This window comes from Sus scrofa, chromosome 9 (genome assembly GCF_054392235.1).
Source record: "Sus scrofa isolate SSC_HxYL_T2T_F1_AM1 chromosome 9, Sscrofa_HxYL_maternal_Yorkshire_Landrace_v2.0, whole genome shotgun sequence".
NCBI classification, from domain to species: domain Eukaryota; kingdom Metazoa; phylum Chordata; class Mammalia; order Artiodactyla; family Suidae; genus Sus; species Sus scrofa.
Window position 1 is genome coordinate 17,843,804 of NC_139391.1, and position 22,420 is coordinate 17,866,223.

Here is a 22,420-nt window from a genome sequence, read left to right on the forward strand (position 1 = left end):
CAGTCATTGTTCTGGATGGGCATTTTGCCAAGGGTTTCAACAAAAGGAAAAGTAACGTGATGAAAATGGGGCTCCTGGGAACATAAAGAAGCAAATGAGAGAGGGATATAAAATGAATACACTGAACCGTTGTGTGAAATCAGGTTTGAATTAACACCTAGCCCCAGCCCACAAGGTACTTTCCATCTGCACAAGGGGAGGACACATTTCGGTGTAAGGTGCAAAGTGCTAAGATGAACAATTTTTAGGAACCCAGAGGATGGATATTGGAAGGATAAAGGGGTAACTAAAGACTACTTAATAATATATAGTTCATATAACATGGATCTATTTGCAGCTATGGATGTTGGAGTCAACGCTTATAGGAATTCCTGCTGTGGCGCAGTGGGTTAAGGATCTGGTGTTGCTGCTGCTGTGGCATAGGTCAAAGCTGTGGCTCAGATTGGGTCCCTGGCCTGGGAACGTCCATATGCTGTGGATGTGGCTGAAAAAGAAAAAAAAAAAAGCTTATAATTGGTGTAAGGACATTCATGTAGTTAGTGTAATTCAAGGCTTAGGCTTCTATCTAAATTTTCTGACTTCAAATCCTATGTGTCCTTCCAGTAGTGACAGGAAGCTTAGGGCATGTGGAGTGGTTTAACATCAATATACTCCAGAAATGGAACTAAAATGTAAAGGTTTGTTGGGTGAGGGTATTTGTTTTCGTTAAGAATAGAATTTCTGGAGTTCCCGTCGTGGCGCAGTGGTTAACGAATCTGACTAGGAACCATGAGGTTGCGGGTTCGATCCCTGCCCTTGCTCAGTGGGTTAACGATCCGGCGTTGCCGTGAGCTATGGTGTAGGTTGCAGATGCGGCTCGGATCCTGTGTTGCTGTGGCTCTGGCGTAGGCTGGTGGCTACAGCTCCAATTGGACCCCTAGCCTGGGAACCTCCATATGCCGCGGGAGTGGCCCAAGAAATGGCAACAACAACAAAAAGACAAAGAAATAGCAAAAAGACAAAAAAAAAAAAAAGTTTAAAAAAAAAAAAAGAATAGAATTTCTGTGTTGCAAGATGAAAAAGCTCTAGAAATCTGTTGTACAACCTGAATGTACTTTAATGTTACCAAACTCTACACTTAAAAAGGGTTAAGGTGGCACATTACTGTTACGGGTTTTACCACAATAAAAAAACCCTAAAATTCAGTACTATATTAATAAAGCATTAAAATAATATAAATATACCAATAACTGCCATCAATTATATAATAAATATAACTGATATGTGTGGAGCACTGACTGTTTGCCAGGATCTGCGTTAAACATTTGACCTGGACCATCTCAATTATTCTGACAGCCCTTTTTGACAAATGCAAAGCCCAAAGTTCTGATTAGATAACATGCCTAAGATCCCACACAACTAGAGTGATAAACAGGCCTGACTATAAAACCAGGGCTTCAACAGTTACCTCCCACACCAACTTTCCTTTACTGAACTGTCCAATCAAAGTACACAATTCAAAAAATCAGATAAACATTCCTTCTTGTCTTGTACACACATAGAGAACTACATAAAACATGACAACTCATCAAAGGTCAAAACGAAGTCACTGATAAACTGTTTAAAGGGGAGATCACTTAGGACAGGGTCTATAGATGACGTGGCCACCCACTCTAGTTGGTAGAGGCTCTGTACTGCTGAGGGTTAGTCAGATAACCAGCCTCTCACTGTTTCTCCTCATTTAGACACTGCCGTGGCATCATCTGCTGCAAAAGGAGGTCTTCCCAGGTAATGAGATGACGTCTGTCTGTCTGTGACTTGACGTCAAATGAGTCATTTCACTGTCATCATGTAGCAGGCATCTCAGTGTATATCAAGTTTACCCTGTGGGAGCCTCGCAAGTTTCCTGAATTTTCTATTTATTCTGAAGTAACTGCATTTGACACCCCAGGATGACTAATATTTATGTGTGACCAATTTAAGTACTAAGCTAGCCAGCTTTCGCAGTTGTGAAGCTATAGGCGGAAAAACACAATTGGATGCTGAGAACAAGGTCACGGAGTTCCCGTCACGGCACAGTAGAAATGAATCCGAATAGGAACCATGAGGTTTCGGGTTTGATCCCTGGCCTCGCTCAGTGGGTTAAGGATCTGGCATTGCCATGAGCTGTGGTGTGGGTCACAGATGCAGCTCACATCCTGCATTGCAGTGGCTGTGGCCAGCAGCTGTAGCTCTTATTAGACCCCTAGCCTGGGAACCTCTATATGCTGTGAATGTGGCCCTAAAAAAGCAAAAAAAAAAAAAAAAAAAAAGAGAGAGAGAGAGAGAGAGAGAAATTTACAAGGCAAATACCATGTCTAGATTCCAGGCAGAGAGGGCAAACTAAGAGCATGTGTTTCCATCACGCCTTTGTATCTGAGCTTACAGGGAGCCTTGCTATTGAAAGTATGGTCCATGGGCAAACAGCAGCAGAAGCTCACCTGGGAGCATGTTAGGAACACAAAGCTCAAGCTCCATTCCAAGAGAGCTACGGAATCAGAATCTGTACTTTGAAAGGATCCCCCTGTGATTCATATGCACAGTAACATTTGAGAAACGCTGATATAAAAATGTCCACATTCTTACTTTTAAGAATTTAGTGTTTACTAAATATGTTTAATTGCAAGCTAAATTACTACAGAAAAAACAAAACAGTAATTGAATATATTAGGTAGGATTACCGTAATAGTCACACAATGCTTTCCCATGGTTTTTCTTCTTTAATCCTTTATCTCACCTGTCTTCTTACCAATAAAGATATCATCCAAAGAGGGTAAAAAGATGGCATTCCAGGTCTAGATCCCCAAACTTTCCCTGTAAATTTTACTACCTCACTTGAGGAATTCAGATCACTTGAGGAGTTCCCTGGTGGACTTCTGATTAAGGATTCAGCATTTTCACTGCTGTGGCTTGGGTTTGATCCCTGATCCCTGGCCTGGGAATTTCCATATGCTGTGGGGGTGGCAAAAAAAAAAATCACTTGAACTTGGAATGGTCAGAAAAAGTAGGACTTGAACTGAGACTTGAAGAATAGGTGAGGTTTGCAGGAAAGAAAGACTTCCAGAGTAGAGAGACAGTAGGCACACTAGTACTTGGAGATTGGCATGTGAAAGGAGAAGGATATTTTCAGGAGAAGGCTGAAGAAAATATTTCAATCTAGGGGTCATGTCCCCACAAGAGAGACAGGAAGAAAGAATGAAAGAGAAACCAGATCCTGGAGGGCCTTGAAAGCTAGGCCAAAAGGTGTGGCTCTTTGGTAACTCAGCACAAGGAATGTATTTTCAGAAGATAAATTATTCCGGTTTTTATTCATTAGGCTTTTCTTGTAGATTTTCAAAAGATAAATTATTCTAGTTTTATTCATTAGGGTATTCTTGTCACTTTTTGTGCGCCATGGTAAATATGCCATAAAAATAAGAGATGGATAAATTCCAAGAAACTCTTTGGAAAACTCTTCACTATACCCCTGCACGTGGCAATTGCACCTTCTGTAATTCTGCACCTGCTTCATCAACCACTGGCTAAATCCCGGGAGACCTGACATCACCGCTTTCTGACAGGAGCGGAGGATTTGCCACAGCACTTGAGAATGTGTGAGGATGAGGAGAGCACTGGCTAAGCACACAAATGTCTTTTAAGTAGGGCATGTGGTGGATGATTCATCTCTGGAGTATCAAAAGAATGTGGAGTAAGTAACGTTGCCAGAATGGACTTGAAAATCTACTATAAGGTCAATAAAGTGCGAAGGAGAATGTTTTTCCACGAAGGGTGATGTGTACAGAGCAACTTGATTCCTGAGCCATTTAACAAAACATAAATGGCTGCTTTTAAAATTAAGAATAGGAAGCACAAAAGTAACTATCACTGAAAAATATCAGTTTAATAAAATGTCAAGATTTTATTCTTCACAAAAGAAAAAAAAGAAAAAGAATGGTGAGTTCCCTGGTAGTCTAGTGGTTATGACTTGTTGCCTTCACTGCTGTGGCTCAGGTTCAACCCCTGGTCTGGGCACTGAGATCCCACATTAAGCCACCACACACTGCAGTCAAGAAAGAAAAAGAAAAGAAATAAGGGGAAGGAAAATTGAGAAACTAAGCAGATGCAGAGGAAATGAAAAGATAAGGAAGGAATAAGAGAAGTTACAATGGGAAGACAATTTATTGAAAGTTATCAAGGTTTTAATATCTATTACGTACTATAATAATGCTCTAACTCCATGTGCTAGATATTATACCCATTTCACAGACAAAGAAACTGATAATATTAGAGACTGAGTAATTTGCCTGAAATTACTTTGATGCTAAGTGTTAGAACTGGAATTCAAACATTCAATCCCCTTAACCCCCACGAAGTACTGAAATAATGTCACTCAGAATCCAAAACATGCTCCTGACTTCTTTAACGTCTGTTTCCCCATCCGTAAAATGAGCTAGTCCCTGTAAAGCTGCTGGATACAGTAAGCTCAACAAATAATAGCTATCAACCTTTTTTTTTGTCTGTTTAGGGCTGTACCTGTGACATATGGAGGTTCCCAGGCTAGGGGTAGAATCGGAGCTGTAGCCACTGGCCGACGCCACAGCCGCAGCAATGTCATATCCGAGCTGCGTCTGCAACCTACACCACAGCTGACGGCAACACCGGATCCTCAACCTGCTGAGCAAGGCCAGGGATCGAACCTGCAACCTCATGGTTCCTAGTCGGATTCATTTCCACTGTGCCACGATGGGAACTCCAGCTATCAATCCTTTATAAAGGATTAGTTAACATACAGACTATTGATAACAACATTTCTAAGTCCTCTTTGCCTCTGGGTCCAAGTTTGAGGATCAAACACCTCCTCAAGAATCCTCGATGTTTTGGCAAAGAATCCTCAAATCCACCAGGTACCAAGCATTTCCTAGACTGAGTCAATACTATCTCCTACATATACATCCTATTAAACATTAAATAGGTTACATTATACAAATTAAATATACATTAATTAAGTTTAAGTCCATGGATCATTGTATCATTAAGTACTGTCTCTAACAAAATCTAAAAACCACTATCACGTAGTTCAAAAAGGAGCATTCGCATTCAAAAACCCTGGGAATGACCAGGAATATAAACCTTACAGCATTCCACCCAGAGGAGGGTAGTGAAAGCAGCCAGCTGAGATGGACATCTGACCTCTCTACACCTTAGGCTAAGGACCCAATCCCTGTCTTCTTAATGACTGTCCTACCTCCTACCCATTCATTTCACAGCGGAGATAAGTGATTTTTTTCTAATGGCAGTATTGATCCTGTCACCTCCCTGCTTAAAACCCTATAGTTGGCTCCTGGGCCTTCAGAATGAAAGGTCAAACTCCAGTTGGGCATAAAGAGCCTTGTGTGATCTGGGCCCTCCTTAGCAATCCAGGCTCCACTTGACACAGGTCTAAGCTCCAACCTACTGAACTGCTGTCACTTTCAGGGACAAGAGCTCCTTGCTGTCCTCTTTTTCTACTTAATATTCCTCCTTTCTACACTTCTGGGCTAATTTCTCATCCTGGCTTTGATACTTTTTCTGCATGGAGACTTCTCTGATCCTCTTGTCAAGGTGAGTTAAAGCTTCCTCCCTGGGCAGCCTATAAGACCCCAATAGCATTGCTTACATTAAAATCACAATTGCCCCATAATTGGATTCTAATCTCTGTGAAAATGGAGACCATGTCTAATTTGTCCTCCAGTGCAGTGCCATGCGTGGCACATGGCGAGTACTCAATAAGTACTCAAAAGATCTGCTGACTACATTTTAAAACTCCCCCCCCCAAAAAAAAATCCTATCCCCAGAGATAGCAGCATAACTTTTTGGGTGTTGTTTGTTTTGTTTTTTTGTTTTTGTTACATTTTAATTCCCCATTGAAGAAATATATGCATCAATAAATCTATAGCCAGAGCCCCAAGCACAGAAAAAAGGAATTGAAGAGAGCAGGGTCATTAAAAGTGACAGCAAAAAGTCAATAGCTCTGGAAGCAAATCCCGGGGTTCTTGGCTGGGTCCTACCTTTCCTGTCTTTCCCAACCTAACCAGGGGAATTAATTCCAGTTACTCAGTTTTCCTTTTCTATGAGAACTTCAAGTTCCCTCAGTAGGTTTTATATGCAACAGGTGACAAATTTTAATTGATAGTTCAATGGGCATTGCTTAAAATGTACTAGGTTTTTAACATGGCATCTATATAATACCTAACCCTGGGGTTACACTAACTGTTCATAATCCTTTCCAATTGCTCTTCAAAATGTGTTCCAAACACAATAAGGTTACTGGCATGGATTATACCCATTTTGCAGACAGAAACCTGAAGACAGAGAGGTCAGGGGTAATTTGAGTACGTAACAAAAGGTTTTTGGAAAAGGGATGCTTTTTGTCACTAATCCCACTTATTCCCTTTTGCCATCATACAGACTTCTCTCACACCATCTTTAATGCTTATGGTGTTTGATTTTTTAGCAGGTTTTTCTTCTAGACTTTACGCTCCTTGCAGGCAGAGGTGAGGTCTTACTCTTCTTTTTGTCCCTAGCTTAAGTTCTGGACTTGTGCCAGCATGCCAAAAGATATTTGCCCAACTCTTAAAAGCATTATTAGGTTTACTATTAGGGGAGCATCTCTGTCTTGTGATTTATTGAAGAAAATTCTCAGTTTCAAAAGAAACAAAAATTTTCTTGATTTTTTTTTTTTTTTTTTTGCTATTGACTTTAACAACAGAATATCTACTTAAATATGTTTTTTAGGTAAGTAACTCCTAGTTATTAATGAACATAGATGATTAATGGGTTACTAGCACATTTTTTTTTTTTTTAAGGGCTGTACCTGAGGCATATGAAAGTTCCCAGGCTAGGGATCAAATCAGAGCTACAGCTGCTGGCCTAACCACAGTCACAGCAACTCAGGATCCGAGCCACATCTGCTACCTAAACCACAGCTCATGGCAACGCTGGATTGTTAACCTACTGGGCAAGGCCAGGGATTGAACCCATATCCTCATGGATACTAGTTGGGTTCTTAACCCACTGAGCCACAACAGGAACTCCAGTTAGTAGCACATCTTAAAGGAGGCTGCTCAAGAGAGAGGAGTAGCCGAGGATTTTGTAGGGGCTTAGTCACATGGTTCAGTAGTGACAGTTGGAAATGAGTAGAGAGGAGAAACAAAAATAAATACAAAAGCAATTATTCAATTAGTCCAGATGGAGAAAAACAGCCCATAAGCTAATTGATTATAGCTATCATGACAGCTGATTACAGTGTCTGCCTGTAAAAACACAGAGCCAAAAAAAAAAAAAAAGAGAGAGAAAGAAAAAGAAAAAAAATCACAAACACGAAAATGCACAGCTCTGTTTGGCTAAAATACCCTCCTAATAGGTGACGCAGTGCAATCCAGACCTTCTTGCATAATAAAGTGAACCCAGTGCTGCTATGGTGGGTGGTCTGGTCTCCGGAGCATAGAAATTTAGTCAGTCTTTTCAGCTATGGTTTGGATTGTCCTGGGAGCTGAATGCTACATCAATCACACTTCTCTATATAAAGGCAGAGCCTTTGGGATCCTTCTCTTCTGTACCCAAATGCCTTACAAAACGACACTGTTAGGGCTCATGATCCACTGTCAAGAGAACCATCTGCATCCAGATGTTTTTTTAGGATTGAAGATGCTTTGCCCTCAAGCCTGCTCCCCATCCTACTGGTGACTCATGACTGCTGTGGCCCATTCTGCTCAAGTGATTACAAAGACAAAGGCAGCACATGCCCTTGGGAGAAAAGATAGATCATAAACAGCAAATGACAATGCAATACACTGAATTCTTTGCTGGGGCTCTCGGGGCCCAGAGGAGGAACACACTCTGCTGTGGGGCAGCTGGGGGTAGAGAAATCTTCTCAGAGCATGTCTACACCTGGGCTTCTAAGGTCAGTAGGAGTTTGTCAGACATATATACATGTAAAGCACATAGCACACAATCTAAGAAAGAGAAAAATCTCTCTTTTTTTTTTTTCTTCTTTTGGCATTGCCTGAAGCATGTAGAAGTTCCCTGGCCAGGGATTAAACCTGTGGCAGAGTAGCCACCCAAGCTGCTGCAGTGACAATGCTGGAACCTTAACCTGCTCCATCGCCAGGAAACTCCAAGGTTAAATTTTCAAATAAAGAAATATTTTGTTATGTTTGAAAGTAATACTATTAATTGAGAGTGTTCTGACAGGGAAACAAGACGTATGATGGCATTAACAAATGTTCCATGCTGTAAACAAGGCACGGTTCTTTGTGGCTAGAAGAGCGGGCCAGTGACAGTGGAATTTTGGATGCAGCAAGACTTTGTGGGCAGAGTGGAGAGGAGATTGCAGGTTTGAGGGAGGGAGGTGGAGTCAATGAGACCAATTAGGCAGCTGTTAGAAAAAGTTCAGTCAGGATGAGTCGGGTGTTCCCTGGTGGCCTAGCAGTGAAAGGGTCAGGCATTGCCACTGCTATGGCACAGATTCAACCCCAAGCCCAGGAACTTTTATATGCAAGGGGGGAAAAAAAAGATGATTGGAACTACTCTCTGAGGGGACTACACAAGGAAACGTTGCCTTGGGATAAGAAGAATCAGAAGTGACCAGGTTTCTAACACACTGCAAGCCCAGCTTGCGCCTCGTGGCCAGGCCGGTCTCCAGGCAGGTAAAGGTCATAGTTATGTCCAGAGAGCTGCAGCCAGGGCTGATTTTGTTCTTAGACTCTGACATCTATAGGCCCTTGAGCCGTGGCTCTCAGCTCAAAGTGCACCTCACCTGGGAACCACTTTTCCAACGCAGGGGCCTCGGTTCCACTTCAGACCTACAGGATCAGAATCCCTGGGCAAAGCTACGCTTGTTAAGAGCCTCACATGGCCATGGCGCATTCAGCAGTCAGGTGCAACGCTGACTTTTCCTCAATGCCTTTCTCAAAGAGTCTCCAAGTGTGTGTGCCTGGTTGAGAGGACGCATGGTAACCAGATGGGGATGCTCCTGGGCCAAGCTGGTCATTCCAGCGGAGGCAGCACTGTCAGCAGAGGAGCAAGCAGGGCCCTGCCACTATGTGACTTGAGTGTCTCACTCTGAAAAGCTTTGAAAATGCCTCTGAATTCCAAAGGAGGGGTTCCAAAGGAATTTAGGGGGCCGGCACCACAAAGGCAGAATATAATATAGCTTCTCAATTACCCAATGACCATCAATAAAGAGGCAGGAGAAAGCACAGGTCCTGGCCTTGGTCCCTCATGAACAGGCTGGCTAATGCCCATAAGTTCCCCCTGTATATTATACTCTGACTCTGCAACCAGAACTCTACACACTGCAGACAAGACAGTCAAGTGGAAAGAATGACATCCCTCTGAGTTATGTCTCGGTAATTAAAATCGTTTCTGTTTCCCAAGCTTTTAATCTGCAAAAGATACTGCTCTAAGTACACCGCATTCCTTATCTTGCTTAAGACTCTCCCAACACTGGGAGATAATCCCTACATTCTACAGCTGAAGAACTGAGTTTCCGAGAGTCTAAGTCACTTTGGGAAGCTTACCGAGCTAGCAAGCAGCAGACCCAACCCTGAACCTGGGTCGGATCAAACTAATGCTGATAACCACCGTTCTTCCTGCTTACATGTCCCTAGGATTCATAGCCCATTTTGGAATATAAACTCCCTGAGACTAAAGGCTAAGTAAAATTTACGGTTGTCTTTTTTTTTTTTTTTTTTTTTTCTTTTTTCTTTTTGCCATTTCTTGGGCTGCTCACACAGCATATGGAGGTTCCCAGGCCAGGGGTCCAATCGGAGCTGTAGCCACCAGCCTACGCCAGAGCCACAGCAACACAGGATCCGAGCCGCGTCTGCAACGTACACCACAGCTCACGGAAACGCCGGATCGTTAACCCACTGAGCAAGGCCAGGGATCGAACCTGCAACCCCATGGTTCCTAGTTGGATTCGTTAACCACTGTGCCACGACGGGAACTCCCCGATTATCTTTGAGTGTCTCCCCTAGACCTCCTCCACTTTTTTCTTTTTAATTACTGGATTTTTGGACAGTGAGAGAATTAAGTCAGGCAGGTTCTGCCAAAAATAAGACCCCTTTCTTCTCTGACCCCTGGGCCTGCACATTCCTAGTGAAGGCAGCATTCAAGAGGCCTCCTCTGCCAAGTGCTGATCCTCCTCTCTCAGGGAAGAAAACAAAACCATCCCGGGAGTCTAGACTCCTTTTTGCATGTAGTGTACAAATATGTTGATCGTACTAGTTTGTTCTAGAAGTGCAGCTGGGCACTCAGGGAAAATTTTGATAAGAAGAGAAGCAGCTGGGCCTTTAGCACATGAGACTCAGTGTTCAATGACTTGTTCAAAGCCAGCTATTAGTAGACACGTTTTACCTGCTATTTTGGATATTTTTTTATGTCCAGAAGAAAGAGAGGGAAAGGCTCTAAGGACCCTGAGACTGCAAAACTGAGATCAGGGTGAATGCATGAGTCCATTCATTCATTCAATAGGTATTTATTATTTAGCAACTATCCATGGGCAGCTCTTTATTTGCACGGTTGCACCATGCATGAATTTCCATTACTATGGTTTAATCAAGCAACATCAGTTCCCTAACAAATTTCAGTTACCACAGTATATGAACTGTGAATGAGTAAAGCATAAACGTGCTACTGGCTCTTTGGTCCACAAATCACTGCATAATAACAGTGGCCCATCGTGATCAGTGACTCATCATGTCACTTCTCAAAGTCTGTCAGACTGAGAACCTGTTGGTCGGCTCACACACAGACAGCAAAGCATGTAGTTTTTGGCCTCCTTGTCTCCTGGTGGTAAATCCGCATGACATCTTATAGAAATGGATAATCCGAAGAGGGAATTTGCCAACAAAGATAAAAGAGCAGCGTAGAAACAAAAAGGGATAATGCAGTAAGTGAGATACAAATGGATCATGAGGAAAATTAATCAGAAATGTAGGTAAGGGAATAAAATGAATGACATGAATGTAGCGGGAAGTAATGTGTTTTTGCCTTAATAAAGGCGGCCAATCCTTAAAAAAAAAGAAAGAAAGAAATTCAAATGGAACAGTGGAATTACAGAAGACAAAGCTGATCTTGGCAATGCTGAACTACCACCCTTTGGGAAAGATCAGTCCAGGGAACTTAGTAAAGGCAAACTTAGGAATATGAGTGAGAAAAGTCGTTGGGATGAAAACGAGGAATATGTCCCAGAGGAAATAACACTGGCAAAAAAGTGCACATTAGAGGAACTCTGAGAGATAGTTCATAACATTGAAAGCGCAAGAGATAAAAGGTTCGAAGCTGATCCAAACCTAGAAAGGACTGCGACAATTCACAAAGGCTTAGACAAGCTGCTTGCTCAGTATCTTAGGCAATGGTATTTTTTCCCCATTGATTATGAACATGTCATTTCCATGGTCTTTCCCTCTGATGCAAAAGCGAGGACTGCCTGTATTATGTGCCAGGTGTCAGAAAACAGAGTTCTTGCCTTCTTGGTGGTTTTACATCAAGCAAATTGTAAAAATTTTGATTAATTTTTCTGTTTAATGGAGGTGCTAGCTTAGCTCAGCGCACCCGTAAAGGGTATAGAGAGGAAATGCGGGAAATTCTTTGGGGGGGGGGGCATGGAGAAATTAAAATAGCAAAGCAAAGGTTGCTGGGAAGGTGCTCCCATTCTGAGGAGAATCCAAATCCCCCAGCCCAGTGAGCCTACTTCCTGCCCCAGAGGCACACTGAGGAGTGACTCTGGGCTGGTTTTTAAACGGTAATATCAGATGCATACTAAGTGAGGTAATATCAGATGCATACGATGTGACACCAGAATGCCGAGATACGGGTTAAGATTCCTTCTCAAAAAATAATCCAGAAACCGGAAATGCTACGAAGTGCCGCTCTTGGGTAACTTGTGTGAATAAAGTTTCCAAAAACCAGTGCAAAGTGTTTAGATGCAGATCTCCATGTCCCCAAAGCTACGGACATGCAAAGTAACATCTGGGGCCGCGAAAATATATTCTTCAGGAAATCAAGTCCGTATATGAAATGACACATCTGGTTTTAGGCACTGGCTATGATTTTTAAGCTCCAAATATATATCAGGTTGAGCTGTTTTTTCCGTCATAAAATAAGTTTGAATTTTCAATTCGTGGCCTCTATCAAGGAAGATGTAGGGCTATGTGCCAGGCACGTGGATGCTCCTAGGAACACAGCTGGTGTGAGGTGGACGGCTCCTGAGGGTTCATTTTGTCCAACCTTTGCATTTAAATTTTTAAAATGAGGTGCATTTAAGGAGGCCACGTGTCTAGCTCCAAAGTCAAATTTCTGCCTCATAATAACAACAGCCAACATTTCCTGAGTACTGTGTGCTAGGTGCAGTGCTAAGGGCCTTATATATGAAGCATTGCCTCTCGATTCTCACAGATCCAGGAAATAGTTATTGTCAGTGTTTTACAGATGGGGAGCAGACTTATGTTATTCAGCTAACTTAACCACAAAGGAGCTGGAATCTGCAATCAGGCAGAATGGTCTGAGCTGCCATTCTTAACTACTAAGATTATTAATAAATCACCTTTTCTGGATACTTAACCATATGTCCCCAAATAATGTAACCACAATCCCTGTACCTCAGAGGACCTTAGTGTCCAGCTTTCCATACACAATTACTCTTTTTAAACAGCTCTACTGAGTAAGTAATAATTCCCCTCTTACAGATGAGAAAACTGAAGACACAAAGTTCGGTGGTTTCCAAAGTTGCATCGCTTATAACTGGTGAAAGCATAGTTCAATCCCTAAGTCAAGTTCTTTCAGACCCATAAACTTGGCCTCCCTGCATTAGAACTACGCTTTCCTTCAGCGTGCTCTGGCTATTTGAACAGAACTTGCAAACATCAAATATCTGATCTGAAATCAATGTGGATACAGGCATTTCTGGAACCCATTTAAATCAGCAGCAAAAACTTCACATTCCTAAATCTCTCTCTGTGATATACAGCATCTCCCATGAGGCAGACTTATTAGGCAGAGGCCAGTGGTGAATTAAACATGTGGCGTGTGGTTTAGGGGCGGCACTAAGGTGGAGGAAGAGAAAGATGCAGTGATTGCTATTGCCCCAGAACACAGACAGAGACAAGAAAACAGAGCAGCCTTAAGAAGCTGCCTGCAAGCAGTGGGTGCTAAGAAGAGGCAGGCAGTGCTGTTCTAGGAAGGAAAGGGGAGACGACTTTGCCATCCTCTTCCTATTTTCTGGCCACAATTGATTCCCCACTGCACTGTCAGGAGAAACGGGTCTGAGAAAAGCAGCAGGATTCTCACCACAGCTCCTCAGCCAGTTTCCAGAGGTTTTCAGCATAGCAGGCAGCTGCTTCCCCAATTCAGTCTGCTCCCTTCTTCCTGGCTGAGTCTATCGTATCAACTCCGCCTGCCAGCACACACTCCTGACGCTCTTGAGTTGGGGCCAAAGCCTCTGAGGATTGAAGCAGGTGGGGCTGCCTTCTCAGGCTAGTGGCAGAGCTAGTTTGAGATGCTTTGCAACACAAAAGGGCCAATTTAAGAGAGAGGATTATTACTCTCCATTCCACCCTTTTAAAAGCAGTAACAAATCACTTTCCAGATGTTGACTCTTTCACTCACCTCTCTCTCTCTCTTTCCAGCCAAAACCGCCTTAGCACTGGAAAAACAGTGGATATGGATGCCTGCCTGAGGAGTCTGACGAAGGGGAGCCCAGAAGCCTTCTCACCCCAAATCCCATCCCACCCTCCAGCTTAGCTGCTGGTGTTTGAAATTCCAACACTTAAGTGTTAGGCCAGTATCCTCTTTTAAAATGCAGAAGAGACTAAACAAAGTTACTCACACTGTAGAGTTAATTCTTCAGCTGGCTGGCTGGAATCTGCCAGCTCCCCCCAGGCCAGGAAATGCCTGCTTACCTCAGTCTTTAGGCAGGAAGATTTTTCAAAAAGAGATGGCTTAGAGATGCAGAACTTCTCATTTCACCTTTTTGTGTGGCTACAAAAGGATGAGAAATTAGGTCCTGCCAATCTGAGAAATCAGGCCCTCTTTCCATTTCTTTTAAGCTTGGAAATCCCCTAATGCCCAAATCAAGACCTTGTAGTTGAAATTTATCTTGATAGTCTGAGGATGAGTAGCTAAAATTTGGAAATTAGGATGATTTTTATCCTTACCTAAAAGTATTTACCAAATATGATTTAAGGACTCAATTTTCACATAGGCTGCAGTTTTCTTTCTGTGTTGATTTGTACGGTATATGCATGAGAAGCTAAGGTGGAAGTACCGACTATTCACATATCGATTGATTGATCAGTTGCTAAGTGGAGCCTAGACATTTAAATGTCCTCTCTCAACTATTGATCATCATGGCAATTCAGTCAGTGTGGCGCTGTTTCCCTGCCTTATCTGTTGTTCCTCACATCAGATGCCGTGGTCACCATGGTAACCACCTACTCTTTCTCCCTGTTAGTTATCAAAGTTAAAGTGCACAGACTAGAAAATCCTCTCATGTAAAAAAAAAAAAAAAACCAACCCTCAAATAGGAATCAATCAAACTGACCTAAAATGGGGAGTTATTTCAGTGTAAATGTCTTTCAAAAATCAGCTGAAAACATGTTCATCAGAAAGAAATTATCACCAGGAAAACAAAACTAAGGGATTGAATTGGCTCAATTGCTTGGAGATTGATTGACTGATTGATTGATTTTTTTTGTCTTTTTGCCTTTTCTAGGGCCCCTCCCACGTGGCATATGGAGATTCCCAGGCTAGGGGTCTAATCGGAGCTGTAGCCGCCAGCCTACACCAGAGCCGCAGCAAAATGGGATTCGAGCCGAGTCTGCGACCTACACCACAGCTCATGGCAACACCAGATCCTTAACCCACTGAGCAAGGCCAGGGATCAAACCTGCAACCTCATGGTTCCTCGTCGGATTCGTTAACCACTGCACCACGACGGGAACTCCGAGAATTTTTTAAATGTTCAAAGTGGTTTTCAGGGATAAAATGGGATTATCACCAACACTTCTAACTGGTCTTGGCAGAATGGCTGCCTTGGTGGCCTTGAAAGCTGTGGGAATCTCAGAGGTTTCAGGTTGTAAAATGAAACGAAGTCTTGGTTAAACCACACCTATGGGTGCCTAAGTGTATGAGTCTCTCTCCCTCCCCCCACAAAAACATTAGAGAGAACATTTTAAAAGTTTTTTTCCCTTAAAAGTAGTACTTTGCATTTTTTTTTTTTTTTTAACACTTAGTATTGACTGTAAATCATAGTTCTAGATGGCAAGGGAACTTGCTGCAATCAGAAGAGTCCCTATGACAGGGATGGAGTAGGCACAGATAGTTTTAAAAGTCCCAATAAAGGACCATAGATAAAGGGGGAAACTTAGGGGACACTGGAAGAGCACTATAAGTTAATAACTGCTCAGGAAATCCATCAGCACAAGGCAGGCTTGCAGGAGTAGCGAGGCTTGAGATTTGCCTCAGGTCGTTGGGTGGGGGATGGGATGAGGCCTGCATTCAGATTCGGACCCAGGGCGGGAATTTTAGGACCGCCCTTCGGCTGATTTGAATACACACCTTATCAGATACCGAGGAGGACGCACTACTCCCAGAAAGGAAGAGGCGGTCTTTTCTGACCCCCTCACTCCCCTTGGAAGATAAAACTGTAGGCCCCACCCACCCACCCAACCCCATCCTCGCCCAGAGCTTCCGTGCCTGCCTGCTTGCACCTTTCACAAGTGTCCTATCTTAATAAGTCTATTTCTTGTCTATCATTTTGTCTCTTGCTGAATTCATTCTGTGAGGAGACATGAAGAACCTGAACCTCAGTGAGTCCAGACACAGGGTGAGTGATTCTAGTTTATTTATTTATTTATTTATTTTGGTCTTTTTTTTTTTGCTATTTCTTGGGCCGCTCCCTCGGCATATGGAGGTTCCCAGTCTAGGGGTCGAGTCGGAGCTGTAGCCACCGGCCTATGCCAGAGCCACAGCAACTCGGGATCCGAGCCGAGTCTGCAACCTACACCACAGCTCACAGCAACACCAGATCGTTAACCCACTGATCAAGGGCAGGGACTGAACCCGCAACCTCATGTTTCCTAGTCGGATTCGTTAACCACTGCGCCACGACAGGAACTCCTGATTCTAGTTTAAAACTGTGGGTTTAACTCCCAGTCTAGGCTTAGGCTGGGTTTGAGTCCTAGCATGTCAGCTCAAGTCCCAATCTGGGTTTAGGCTGGGTTTGAGTCCTGGCACATGGGTTCAAGTCCCAGTTCGTGTTCCAGCTAGGTTCAGGTTCTGTCTGTTTCACCTGAGGCTGGGGCTAGGAGTGGAGGCTGGGAGACAATCAATGGAACCCCCAGAAGGATGGGGGCTGTACAATCACAGAGTGTGTCTCCACTAAGCACCGTTATTTGACCTCCATTTCCAAGGCAGTTGCCCACCAGCGGGGGTTGATAGCTAGAGCAAGTCGGTTGCTGCAGATCCTGTGAGGGGCCACATCTGCTTTGAAAGGAAACAGTGCATTGAGGCGTTTTCATCAAGAATACTCTCTTTCTCTCTCCCCAAACATCCTGAAGTCTTTGCTCCTTTTGGCTCCCTGAAACAGACAGTAAGATCCCTTCAGATGAAAACTCTCTTCCTGTTCACAAATGTTTAACTTGTTGAAGACAGGTGTTCTGCCTCTCCCCTGTCACCAACATGGATGGGAGATAATTGAAAAATGTCTCTCCAACCATGGCAAAATGACTCTGTTATTTCTGTTATTCTGGTTTGCAGGGACCAAGACTCTCCATTTCCACTTCTCACTGAAGTTGAGATTCCACTTTCAAACTGAACAGGTTTTTTGTTTTTTGTGGGTTTTTTTTTTTTTTTTTTTATAGCCTCTGCATGGACAATCTCACGCAATATGATCAACAGATTTACTTATTCCTTGGTTGAGACTGCCTGGTGACAAATTTTGAGTGTAATGCTGATTGGGAAGCCACACAAGACTCTCTGAACAGACTTCAAGGACCCAGGGACCATCCTAAGTAGAGGCCACTGTGATTGCCATTCAAAGCCACTACCAGCTGGCTCCTCCCCACCTTCCATTCCCTACCTCTCAAGGCTCATATGTTTTGCAGGGATGAGGTTTATAGGGAAACTAGTACAACAGGATGCCTTTGTACTATGAGTGATGCAAACATTGACATCTGGAAGGCTCGGAATGCTCATTGTCATTCACTGCCCTTTGCCCATCTGCTGACTGCCTAGCCCTCCCCCAAAGCTCCCAAGATTTCTTTGGGGCCTTTCCAAGGCTTCTAGCTTCCTCTTCTATTCAAAGGTCTTTCCAATTCTAATATCTTCTATGCAAAATAGAAAAAAGGGTGAGGGGCAGAGAATGCAAAACCATCAGATTTGGGATTTGATTTAAAACTTATGACTAAGGAGTCTGGAGACTTGACTCGAGTCTCATCTCAGCAAAATTTGACTGGATGATTTTACTCAAATCACGTTTAGTTTTCTCATCTGTCAAAAAGCATATTTAATGAGTTCCAACAAGAGGAAGTGTTCTGGAAAGTTAAATATTTAGTACAAGTGTCAGAACTATTATATAGTAGAATTCATACTATTAGTTTTGGGAAGGTTTCAGACAAACTCATGGATTTTAGAGGGTGTAAAGCCTCTAAATCATGGTATCACAGTCCTCCTGGTGATCCAAGAAACTGCAACCTCAAACTTTGATTCCACATCTACTCAGTTGATCCCATCAACTCTGCTCCCAAACTCTCTCTCTAGTCTGTGTGTGTGTCCCTCTTTGCTGCCGCTGTCATGGGCATGAAGGAGGGTCTGGCCAAACTGGCTCCCTCCCTCTAATCTCACTTTCCTTCAATGCAAGAGCTACCCCTCAGTTAGAAAGCTCTTTCTGAAACGGTCACCTGATGTTGTCTCTCCTCTGTTAAAATATTTTGCTGACTCCTCATCCGCTGCAGCACGAAACGCATGTTCTTAGTGAAGTATGTTACTCTTTCTACAAACTTGCTCTCCTGACTGCCTCTCCCCTTGCTGTCTTCCTTCTGGAGAACTGGTGACTTTGCACAGGCAGCTCCCTTTCTTCCTGTTTGTCCACTGTCTCCATTTGTTCAAAAACACCTTCAAACACTGTGGCCACTGGGAGTCCTTCTGAACTTCACTGACTGTGTTAACGACCACCCTGCTTTGCCCACAGCACCTTCTACCTACCTCTTATTCTAATATTTCTCACATCACCCAATAATGTTTTGGATCCTCGCTTGGCTGAAGGTACCACTGCTATGACCCAACATAGCATTTCTGATGGCCTAGTTTTACTGAATCATGAAAGAGACTCTGCACAACTCCCCGGACACATCTGACAGTTCTGGGGCAAGGAGCCATCCCTACCTTTCTTTCGGTAATGGCCTATGTCATAATGGCAACACCCTTGGCTTAAGCCTGACTCACAGACTCCTCCTCCATGAAACAAATTCAGTTTCTGGGAACCTATCTGGTTTCTCCACTTTAAAACTGAACTGAACGGAGACTTCAGAGCTTGTATAACAGAGATGGCAAAATAGTACTGCAGTGACTTTGCCCGGGAGTAAATTAAGGTTGGGAGAATACTGTTGCCCTGGTTTTGGTTCTTTCCTTCTACAATGCCAGGATGTTCGTTGTAACTTTAGGTAGGTAGCTTCCAGGTTACTGTACTGTGAAGATCTCTGAATAAATTATTTTAGACAATGCTAGGTTAGAAATCATTCCACCCAGGAGAGGGATGTATAAGCATACCTTTCTGTTCATCAACTGCTTAGCAGGCAAAGTTAGAAGGCTTGAATTCCCCTGATGTTTTGCTCTAGTCTTGTTCACTCACTGCTCTAAAGGATACTAGTAAAAGTCATTCTGTAAATGATTCTAAATACAAAGTTTAATGCTGAGTAACTTCTATTCAAATCCAAAGTCAAAAAGGAAAGGGGACCTTATCAGGCCCAGGTTTCATGTGGCACTTAAGTGACAATGAATCTACAACAAAGGAAGGTAGAGTTTCCCAAAAACATGGCAAACAATAACAACCTCTGTGTGTGACAGCCCAAGCTTTTCTGAAAAAGAAACACCCCAATCCTCGCCGGGTTAATCATGCTTACTCATACAGAATTACTCTTCCTTCCAGCTTCCCTGAAGCTGCACCCAGACAACCCAAGGCCTGGTGACAGTTTACACTTAGAAGGACTTGCAAAAATTGACTATGTAGCACATCACTTTGCATTAAGTCCTCCAAACCAGCCCAACCAGTCTTCGCCATTCTCTGTGAGTTGAAAAACACAGGATCATCCTTCTCAAAGCTACTGATAAGAAACTCAGCAACAGTCAATTCGGTGGAGTTCTAGGCCTTTAGACTCCACTCTTGGCAAAGTGCCTTAATAACTGGGTGTTTTACATTGAAGGTGAGTTGCCCATTTCTATGCATATTCACTTAATGCTAAATGAACATATGACCATTTAATGATATCTTCATTTAAGAAGAGGAAACTTGACACTCTAAATAACATTAATGTCAGATCAGAAACCATGCAACTTGTATCTGAGAGTTAAATTGCTTTTCAGAACCAAAAATAAAACAAAACAAAGTTGTTTTTTTTTTTTTAAAAAAACTGCAGAAACAAAATAAATTCATTATGGAAAAAAATAGGAGTTTTATTTAAAGAAAAACTATTAGAACAAAATATATATTACTACCCAGGGTCAATCATTGAGAGTATTTTGGTTATCTCCTTCTATGAATTTTTTAAAAATAAAGTTGAGATCACACTGCACAAAAATATTTGCATTCTGCTGTTTCATATTCTGTAATTGCACACATTTGCCTGTGTCTTAACAGCTCCTTGTCCAGAGCATTTTAATGGTTTCTTTAAGACTTTGCTAAGTAGACATACTATAAATTATTTAACATTTCCCCAAAGTTGAAAATTTGTGACATGGTATTTCACATTTTAAGATTGCATATTTAAGCTATGAGGTACATAAATTCCCAAATAATTAAGATGACTAAACACATCAGCAAGGGTCAGAACCACCTAAATAATAGTCATTGCATGTAGACTAGTGGTTATGAGTTTATTCTCCAGAATTAGTATACTCAGTGGCTTCACATTCTGGTTCTGTCTCATCCAAGTGCCCTTCTGAGTTATGCAATCTCCATAACATGAAGTTTTCTTTCTTTTTTTTTTTTTTTGTCTTTTGTTGTTGTTGTTGTTGCTATTTCTTGGGCCGCTCCTGCGGCATGTGGAGGTTCCCAGGCTAGGGGTCAAATCGGAGCTGTAGCCACTGGCCTACGCCAGAGCCACAGCAACGCGGGATCTGAGCCGCGTCTGCAACCTACACCACAGCTCACGGCAACGCCGGATCGTTAACCCACTGAGCAAGGGCAGGGACCGAACCCGCAACCTCATGGTTCCTAGTCGGATTCGTTAACCACTGCGCCACGACGGGAACTCCACATGAAGTTTTCTCATCTGCTAAATGAGAATAAAAATTACACCACCTAACAGGTTACCACTAAACTAACGTCATTAAAGCACTTAGCACAGTGCGTGCCATACCATAGTCAATAAATATTAGCTTGTTGAAAAATATTGAACATTATTATTCGTAACTATCGTTATTACTAGCAACTGACTATTAATCAGTTGATTTTGCTGGGCTGTGGCACTGTTATCAGAAGAGACAAAATGACACTGATTAATTTAGACCTAACCAATTCTTTTAAAGCAAATTCATTTCAGGAGAAAGTCCTTTTGTATTTTGGAATGTGATTTTAGAAGGCAGATACAGAAAGCTCTTTCCTGAAAAAGAACCCAGTTAAGGCGAAGTCCTTGTTTAATCGAAACATTCTATCTCGAAATTGGAAAGAGCTAAAGGATAATTTGGAGCGACATCTCTCCCTTCACTCCAACCAGATACCAGGTGACCTTCCACTCTTCTTGAAGTCTCACACAACGGGGAACTTCTTACCTACCCCGGTAGCTCTTACACTTAGAAAATCCACTTTGTATAGAACCAGAATACGTCTCTCTGTAGCTTCAATATACAATAAACTCAGATCACCTCCAGCAAGATTTAGCATTTAATTTTCAATACAGTGAAGTGATAGGGACCACAACTTCCAGGGGATTTATTTCGGAGTTTAAAAGAGATTGGTTAGACCGCAGAGGCAGTAAACCTCGTTACTCAGACTGAGCGACAAATTGAGTAGATGTGTGTATTCATTATCATGTGTGCTTTCCTGCAAATTGAATAATCTAAAATAAAAGGAAAGTTTAATGATTTTCTCGAGAAAAAAAAATTCTAAAGCTAGAATTCTAAAAATGCTAAAAATGCTTTTTTAAAGTTCAGATGGAAGCACTTGTATAGCTTCATGTTTCATCTGGGGAGTGGAATCGGGGAGGGGCAACCTTTGGACAAATTGTGACTGGGTTTGTAGCTTTGCAGCTCCCCCTCTTCATAACTTCTTAGGGGCATCTGCTTCATAACTGAACCAATTTCTGCACAGAAGTGAATGCTTAAAAGCATTTAAAAATTGACATCAAATGGCAACCTTGGTAAACAAGAAGCTATGTGAATCACAAAAGCCACTCAAAAGAGCTTAACAGAATTCATTTGTCTCTTAATATTGAGGATCGTATCTCTGCTGATGTGTGTTAGCCATCAGGCATGCTTAACTGCCACATCATTGGGAAAGCAGTTTCTCTGCATAAAGATTACCTGACTATATTTGCTATTATTTTTCTACTTGCAGTCTTTAGCACAGAAGCTGGCAAGAAGCTGGTACTCAATAAATACTCAGGCTGACTGAGTGACTATCCATCCCTAGAGTCATAGACAAATGCCTAGTTCCTCCAACATCTGGGTACTCTGGTAGCTGCCCAGATATTGGAAGACTGCCATTTATATTCTCAGCTCCTTCTTGCCCTTCCATTCCATCACTTTTTTCCTCTAGGCTAACTATCCCCAGTTCCCACCATCTATTCTTTTTTTTTTTTTTTTAATAGTTATTTCCACCATCTATTCTTATAGTCTGCAGTTTCAAACGCAACCATCCAAGGAACTTCCAAATGTGCTTTTGTTTTTAAAGAGGGGAAATCTTCTCTCTTTCTAAGACAGAAGAAGAAGAGGCCCCTATGCACCTCTCTGTGAAGGTGATGGTGAACTAACATCTGGACAGCATTCTTTAAGTGTAGTGTTTTTCAAATTGCAAGTCACAGGGCATAAAATGGTTGTGAAATCAACTTACTATATCATGATCGAAATTTCTCTTTAAAAAACAGAATAGAAAATATCAGAGGGTATTGAACATAGTAAGAGTGTCATTTCATAAATTTTTAACTTCAATTTTCTTATCATGGGT

General features: G+C 42.4%; 1 protein-coding gene and 1 long non-coding RNA gene across 51 annotated transcripts in view; one reads left to right on the forward strand and one right to left on the reverse strand.

Moving 5' to 3' along the window:
* The window catches only part of DLG2 (discs large MAGUK scaffold protein 2), a 1,974,117-nt gene that overhangs the window by 242,261 nt on the left and 1,709,436 nt on the right, over positions 1-22,420 (reverse strand). The gene's annotated exons all lie outside the window — the stretch shown is intronic.
* LOC146399761 (uncharacterized) lies at positions 16,861-22,227 on the forward strand. Its single transcript, XR_014814834.1, has 2 exons — positions 16,861-20,223; positions 20,520-22,227. It is a non-coding gene; the product is annotated as an uncharacterized LOC146399761 (long non-coding RNA).